The sequence below is a fragment of the Azolla caroliniana genome, unplaced genomic scaffold (assembly GCF_043228905.1).
Source record: "Azolla caroliniana isolate FFs.n. ecotype wild unplaced genomic scaffold, voAzoCaro1.0.p SCAF_10, whole genome shotgun sequence".
Lineage (NCBI taxonomy): Eukaryota > Viridiplantae > Streptophyta > Polypodiopsida > Salviniales > Salviniaceae > Azolla > Azolla caroliniana.
Window position 1 is genome coordinate 1335911 of NW_028230445.1, and position 8098 is coordinate 1344008.

At 41.2% G+C, this 8098-nt stretch overlaps 1 pseudogene; it reads left to right on the forward strand.

Moving 5' to 3' along the window:
* Window positions 1–3769: 3769 nt before the first annotated feature.
* Window positions 3770–6903, forward strand: LOC147858612 (uncharacterized; annotated as a pseudogene).
* Window positions 6904–8098: the final 1195 nt, after the last annotated feature.

Below are 8098 nucleotides of genomic sequence, written 5' to 3' on the forward strand. Positions count from 1 at the left end.
TTACAACTTGTCACCAACCGAGTTAGAAGTCCTTCGATCCTACATAGAGGAGAACTTGGCACGCGGGTTTATTCGTCATTCGAAATCTCCGGCCGGTGCACCCATCTTCTTTGTCAAGAAGAAAGATGAATCACTTCGTCTTGTCATTGATTACCATGGCTTGAATAAGGTCACCATCAGGAATAGGTATGCACTTCCTCTTATATCAAGTCTTTTAGAGCGAGTAAATAGTGGCAAGTTTTTTACAAAAATCGATCTACTAGGAGTGTATAACCTCGTGCGGATCTGACCGGGAGAGGAATGGAAGACCGCCTTTCACACGCGGTATGGGCATTTACAGTATACCGTTATGCCGTTCAGTCTAACTAATGTGCCCGCAATCTTCCAGCACATGGCAAATGATATACTCAGAGACCTCTTGGATATCTATTTAATCATCTATCTGGATGATCTATTGATTTATTCGACGACCCAGGAAGAGCATGATTCTCATGTATTATTAGTACTAAAACGACTCCGAGAGAATGGTCTTTATGCCAAACTAGAAAAATGTAGCTTTGACTGCAAGTAAGTGGAATTTCTAGGCTACGCCATCTCCTCAAAGGGCATCTCCATGGATCAAGCTAAACTCAAAACTGTGCTAGAGTGGCAAACTCCACGTTCATTACGAGATGTAGAATGTTTCCTAGGTTTTGCTAACTTCTACCGCAAGTTTATACAAGATTACTCGAAGATTATTTTACCTCTCACATAGCTTACGAAGAAGGGACACGCATTTCTTTGGTCCAATGACGCATATATGGCTTTTAGGCATCTTAAGAAAGCCTTTATATCAACTCCTATTCTAGCTCATGTGGATACAAACAAACCATTCATCATGGAGGCCGACGCATCGGATTTAGCCCTTGGTAGCATCCTTTCTCAACAAGGAGATAAAGAAGAGTTACATCTTGTGGCTTTCCATTCACGCAAATTTGATGCTGCGGAAATCAACTATGAGATACATGACAAGGAGTTATTAGCCATCGTGGATTCATTTGTGCAATGGCGGCACTTCTTAGAGAGCTCTCCACATCAGGTCATCATCTTCAGTGATCACAAAAACCTTGCTTATTTCTAAAACGCTCATGTACTAAATCGACGACAAGCTCGGTGGGCCCAATTCCTCACGCGTTTTGACTTCAAAATTACATATCGATCAGGGAAGCAGGAAGGAAAAGCAGATGCACTATTGCGGCGTTCATATCTTGCACCTCGTCCTGGTGATCCAACGTTTGATAATCAAAAGTAGGTAATTTTGGGACCAACACGTTTGCACACAACGCGGATTTTTCACACTCCACTAGATTCTTGGATTATCGATGCCATACGTGCTAACCTGAAGAAAAACAGTTTTGCTCAAGCCATTCTAGCGCACATTGATACCTCTTGGGCATCCAGTTCCCAGTCTCAACAACCAGGTATGGACTACCGACAATTCGAATATCATGATGGTTTATTGTTCTTTAAAAAGCTCATATATGTTCCCGATTGCTCTTGTCGCCTTCAAATCGTCCAAAATTGTCATGACACCCATACATCGGGACATTTCGGTAGTACGAAGACATTGGATCTAGTTCAATGATCCTTTTCTTGGCCCCATATGCGACGTTTTGTCGATGACTACGTTCGGACCTATGATGCTTGCTGCCGAGCAAAGATGCCACGACATCATCCATATGGCTTGTTGGAACCCTTATTGATTCCAAGTAAGCCGTGGCAGTCTATTTGTCTTGATTTTATCATAGATCTGCCGGTCTCGAAGGGTTTCGATGCTATCTTAACCATTGTTGATCGATATACTAAGATGGCACATTTTGTGCCGTGTACTAAGGCCATCACTAGTGAGGAAACCGCCGCCCTTGTCATGCGTGAGGTATTTCGGCACCATGGCCTCCCAGACAGTATCATCAGTGACTAAGGACCTCAATTCATCTCCAAATTTTGGAAGCATCTCTTCAAGATTCTCAAGGTCTCTTGTAACCTCTCCTCCGGCTACCATCCCCAGACCGATGGGCAGGCAGAATGAACAAATCAAACGCTAGAACAATACCTCTGGTGTTTTCTGAGTTATCAACAGGACGATTGGGCTGATATTCTCCACTTTGCGGAGTTTTCTTATAATAACGCTATTCACTCCTCGACTCGGGTCTCCCCATTTTACGCTTATACTAGTTCTCATCCTCGTTGGTTTGTGATCGACACCCCGGAGCTACCTACCAATCCTCGTGTCGAGGATCATTTGGAGAGGCTACGCAAGATCCAGATGGATCTCTCTACTCATCTTCGTCATGCTCAACACACACAGAAGACTTATGCAAATCGTCATCGGCTTCCCTCCTCTTTTGCCATCGGAGATTGAGTATGGCTGCTACGTCGTCACATCAAGACTACTCGACCGTGCGACAAGTTAGATTATCGACGACTCGGTCCTTTCCATATTACCGGTAAGGTTAATGATGTCACATTCCTCCTTGATATTCCTCCGCATCTTCAGATACATTCGTTCTTCCATAGTTCTCTTCTTGAACCTTATAAAGCAAACACTATTCCCGATCGTGTTACACCACCGCCGCCCCCCCTTGAGTTAGATGTTGGCTCGAAGTATGAAGTTGCTGCCGTCCTCGACTCCAAATTTGTTCGCAACAAACTTTATTATTTGGTGGATTGGCTTGGCTATAGTCCGAGCGAACGTACTTGGGAACCTGTCGAGCATGTCGCCAATGCTCAAGATCTTCTTGCTGATTTCCACCAATAGTATCCGAACAAACCTGGTCCTCAATCAGCGCCGACTCATTACACTCGTCGTCTTAAGGGGGGAAAAGTGTCATGATATGGCAAACCTCAAACCCATGACCTTATGATATATGGGTCGAGCTCTTGACCATTATACCATCTATTGTAATACGTAGGATATTATTTTCATTTAAGTTTTATTATAGGAAATTAATGTATATTCCAGATTTCTTGGGAACATTCTAGAAGCTTCAGGACTCCTCCTAAGAACACTATAAAAGGAGGCACAAGGCATTATGTTGAACCAAATTGGTTCAATGCTAGTCTTAAGCCTCATAGCCATCTTGTACTTACTCTTCCTATAATATATCATTTGTTATCATCATCTCTCTCTCTCTCTCGTCCTCGCTATCTCTCTCTTTCTCTCTCTCTCTCCTCTTCTCTTTCCTCTCTCTCGGGAGTCTTAAGCAGTTCTGTCCTCTTAGTACTAATAGTACTTCCCTTCTCCAGTACTAATTCTCTCTCTATTTTAGTACTATTCCTGATAGCCATCATCTGCTCGAACTTGGCAGTCAGCACCGGATGGTCATATATAATGGTTTAGCCAAGTGGGCAGGCTCAGAAGAGCTCACATGTTTCCCACATGGAGTAGGGGAAAGCACAGTCGATTATCTAATAAGATGCCCTGAAGCTACCCACATGGTTAAATCCTTCTGGGTGGCCCCATGCCCTATTGGCACAGACCATAGTTTCTTATACTTCGAGCTAAAATGTGATATCTCTAAGGTCACCAACTCTAGTCAACCACACCACAATACATTTCACACATGAGCTCTCTGACATATACTCTTGACATGTTCAAGCCCATCTTTCCTCCCTTGATCCTTCCCTACCTTTCGAAAGCCTTAGTATGAAACTCACACACATCCTTCACTCCGAAGCAGTTAGCAGTTTCCCATATACAAAACACTCAAATCAAGGTAGATCAAGATCTATGCCACAATATAAATGGTATGATGAGGATTGTAGGGACTTACATAGACAACTTACAATATCGCAACTCAGTGTTATTATTACCTCAATACAAGCTTGCAAGGAAATGTGCAAGATGACACGTCGTAAGAGACGAGTGTGGGAGGCATCCCAATATTGGGAACTCTACCATATTCTAATTAGTAGTGATTGTGCCACGTCATGGAAGAGACTACGGGAGCCAAGACCTCAAACACCCATTGAAGAACCTGAAATTTGGCACACATATACAGAGGGACTTTATCAAATCCCAAACCAACCACCCATTCCAATGCTTTCCACACCCCGGCCTAACATGGGGACACTTTTCACGACCTCTAGGGTCGCGAAGGTCATAAAGAAATTACAACATAGGAAGTCCATGGACCACATAGGATTGCGAGCAGAACACATTATATATGCGAGAGAGTGCCTAGCTCCCTTGCTAACTCTAATCTTCAATCGTGCCCTTGCGGAGGGTTTTCCACCATAATGGACTATGAACACAGTGGTCCCCATACATAAAGGGGGGGACCCCATGGACCCAAATACATATAGGACCATTATGATAGGTCATACACTTGCTAAATTATATGGTGCAGTAATGGAAGCAGAGCTTAGCGATTATATGGAGACCCTAAATCTTCGTGCACTTGAACAGGCTGGCTTTAGACGAGCCTTCTCCACTATTGATCATATCTTCACACTTAGATGCTTAATTGACCAAACTAAGGCTCGCAAGAAGAAATTATATTGCTGTTTTGTGGACTTCCGCAAAGCCTTTGACACAAACCCTAGAGAGCGGTTGTTTGATAGGCTTAAAAGCTTGAGAATACCAGATGATTTTGTCTGGGCCATCTACGCACTATATGAACAGGTGCCTGGGTGTGTCCGATGCCCAAGTGGCCTATCTAATTGTTTCACTAGCACTATTGGTGTAAAACAAGGTTGCCCCCTATCACCGACACTTTTTGGGATCTACATTGATAAGATCACATATTTTATTGCTCATAAGGGAGGCAACGGAGTAGTCCTTGGGGATATGCAGGTTCGTATCTTGCTCTATGTAGATGACATAGTTTTGCTCTCTGAATCCGAACACGACCTACAAAGGCACATTAATGCCTTAGATGACTTTTGTGCACAACGAGGATTGGTAGTGAATCTAGGGACAACTAAAGTCCTCATCTTTGACACATTGGCCCAAGTTAGAGCTAAGTGTCACCTAACTATCTCTCATAGCCTAGTTGAGGTGGTTGGATCATATGTCTATCTCGGAGTCACTTTCAGTGCCCACTCACGTAAATTTGACACAAGCAGCGAAGGATAGACTTACGAGAGGACATGCATCCCTCTCACTACTTGAGAGACAATGCCACCAAGCATACTTTCAAGAGCCACAGACTAAAGGGTGGCTATTTGACTCATTAGTGATCCCCTCCCTCATGTATGCATCCGCGGTGTCGTGGCGTGGCTCGCCTAGAAGCATAGCGTTGCGTAGACAAAAGATATCGTGAAAGTGAGGAAGGAATCACTGGGATTATGGACGGAAGAGACGAAAGAGTAGAGATAGATAAATAGTGATCAACAAGATATGACAAGATAGGATATAGAATGATATTTGAAGCAATAAAAGAGATTTATAATTATTTGATGAAAGAGTTACAAAAGTAGTTGTTCACGTCGTTGAACCTCCGAACTTTGTCTTGCAAGGTAATCGCTCTTCTCTTTCTTGATCGTAGACCACTACAATCTTCACTTCAATATTTTAATGAAGATAAGGCTCGAACCGCCTCCCTCTTGTTGAGAGTTGACCACCACGACCGCCAAGCTAGAGCTCCACCTTTATCTTGAACTTCTTCCTTTCTTTCTCTATTTTATGGTATCTCTTATGTAATACATAATTTGATTGATATCTCATACATATCTCCCTTTGATCTTCTCTTTCACCATTTAAATAGGTGCCCCCATGCATATGATGCATTGGAGGGTACAAATCATGCATGTAGTGCATGAAATGCATGTGATGCATGATCGCCATTTGGCGTTCATGCATTACATGTGATGCATGATAAACATCTCGCTCATTTGAGCTTTTATGTATGAAACAATATATGCAATAACAATAAACATGAAAACATAATCTTAAAGAGAAAGGGCCTAGCCTAATGGTAGGTGTGTTGACTTTAGTGTATGAGGTTGTGGGTTTGAGTCTCAAAATACTATTGAATACAACATGCAACTTTATTTTTATATCATGAAGCAAATCCTTTATGTAATATAAAGTATATATAAAGTATGCTTTATTTTATGAATATTATTAGTGTAGAGTAAATGGTAAGATTTGAGAGTCATAGGGTGGGGTTATTGGTTCAAGTCCTCTCTTGTTCGTGTAATATAATATATTTATCTATATATATATATATTATTTTTCTTTACATATATATAATATTATCATATGTGTTGTTAATATTATCTTTATATATAAAACATTATCAAATGTTATTTTAGTTACGTATTTATCTTATTGTAGACTTTTAATGTGAAGCTTTCGTACTTCACGACATCCACCCCCTCTAGACCTGCACATCCTCCGGCATGTGCCACTATCTTTCATCTTCATGTTGATCTATTGGAGGAGGTTCAAGCTCAAACCTTTTCTTAAATACTTTTATCTTCTTTCCAGCTACCACGTTTAGGATTAGTGTCCCATCCAATTCACTAAGCTTATAAGTAAAGTTATCATATACTTTTCTTACTATATAAGGCCCAAACCATCTTTCAGCGAACTTGAGGACGGTGCTATGTTGATTATCTAAACTGCTATCATACACGAGCACCCAATCTCCTTTTTCTATTTTCTTAGGTCGAATTCTATGACTTTTATCAAAACGGATTTTATTCTTTAGTCGAGCCTCCTTCAATCGTTGGGTTGCTATTTCTATATCTTCAGGTCGACGCTCTAATTGTTGAATTCGCAAAGCAAGCAATTCTTCTCTGCTCACCTCTTCTCTCCATGGAATAGATATCCATGACATAATTGATTCTTCTATCGGCATGATGGGCTTTTGGCCAAGTATCAATTCAGCTGGCATGTACCCTGTTACTGAACTATGAGTTGTTCGATCCGCCCATAGTGCATAAGGTAGCATGCGTGGCCAATCTCTTATTTTACCTTTACAGCTTTTCACGATTGCCTTAACTATTGGGCTATGTCCTCTTTCAATCTTTCCATTGGCTTCTGGATTATATGCAGTTGTAAGTGATAATTTGACCCCTATTCGGCTGAAGAATTCTCTAGCTTCATCAGAGTCGAGTTCTCCTCTATCTGCAATTATTTTACCAACACACCCATAACGACATATTACATCTTCTAACAAAAATTTACATACAGCTCTAGTTGTTTTTTGTCGTAGTGGTCTTCCTTCTACTTGGTTTGTAAGGTCTTCTCTTGCTAGTACTAAATATCGCATTTGACCTTCCCCAAGTGGCATTGTCACTAGATCGACCATCCATTTATAATGCATTGATGATGAATATGTTGGTTTTAGCTCATCTCGATACCGGATAGTTGAATACCTCTGGCAAACCTCACAGGTTTCCACAAATTTCGTTACATCTTTATACATATGTGGCCACCAATACTTTTCTTTCAACTTCATAAATGTCGCCCATATGCCTCTATGTCCTGCCCACAAACTATCATGGAATTCATTAATTAATTTTCTCTTAATGTCATCCTTACAAATGACTCGAAGAGGATTTTCGGTTGGCCTTTTTGGACGCCTCCATAAATGCCCTTCATGTAAAAAAAACTTGAATGCTCGTCTTCGAAATTCATTTAATTGTTTCTTCGACCATGATGGGTTGGCTTCTTGAGTCTTTAGAAAATTTCCTATTTCGAACCATTGACCTTCATACTCTGTGTCTTTGAACATTATACTTACATTAAACTCATCATGAGGCGTAATAGATTCTTGATGAGCAAATTGATGGCTTGTAGTTGCCCAGTTCTTATATTCAGTTTGCATCACCTTTTCATTTATGAACCTGGCCCTTGACAGCATATCTGCAACTGGGTTGTCTTTTCCCTTTATATGCCGCAATTCTGGGTTCATGGTTCTGATGTATGCAATCCACCGAAGCATTGCAATATCTGGTGTCGTGCAACTTGCTATCATTCCAATGAGTGGCAAACAATCTGTTTCAACCACTACATCTGCTCCGATCAAGTAATCTCTATCTGTTTTTAATGCAGTAAGCAAACCCCACAATTCTCGTTTAACTTGTGCATAGTTTCTTTGTCTTTCAT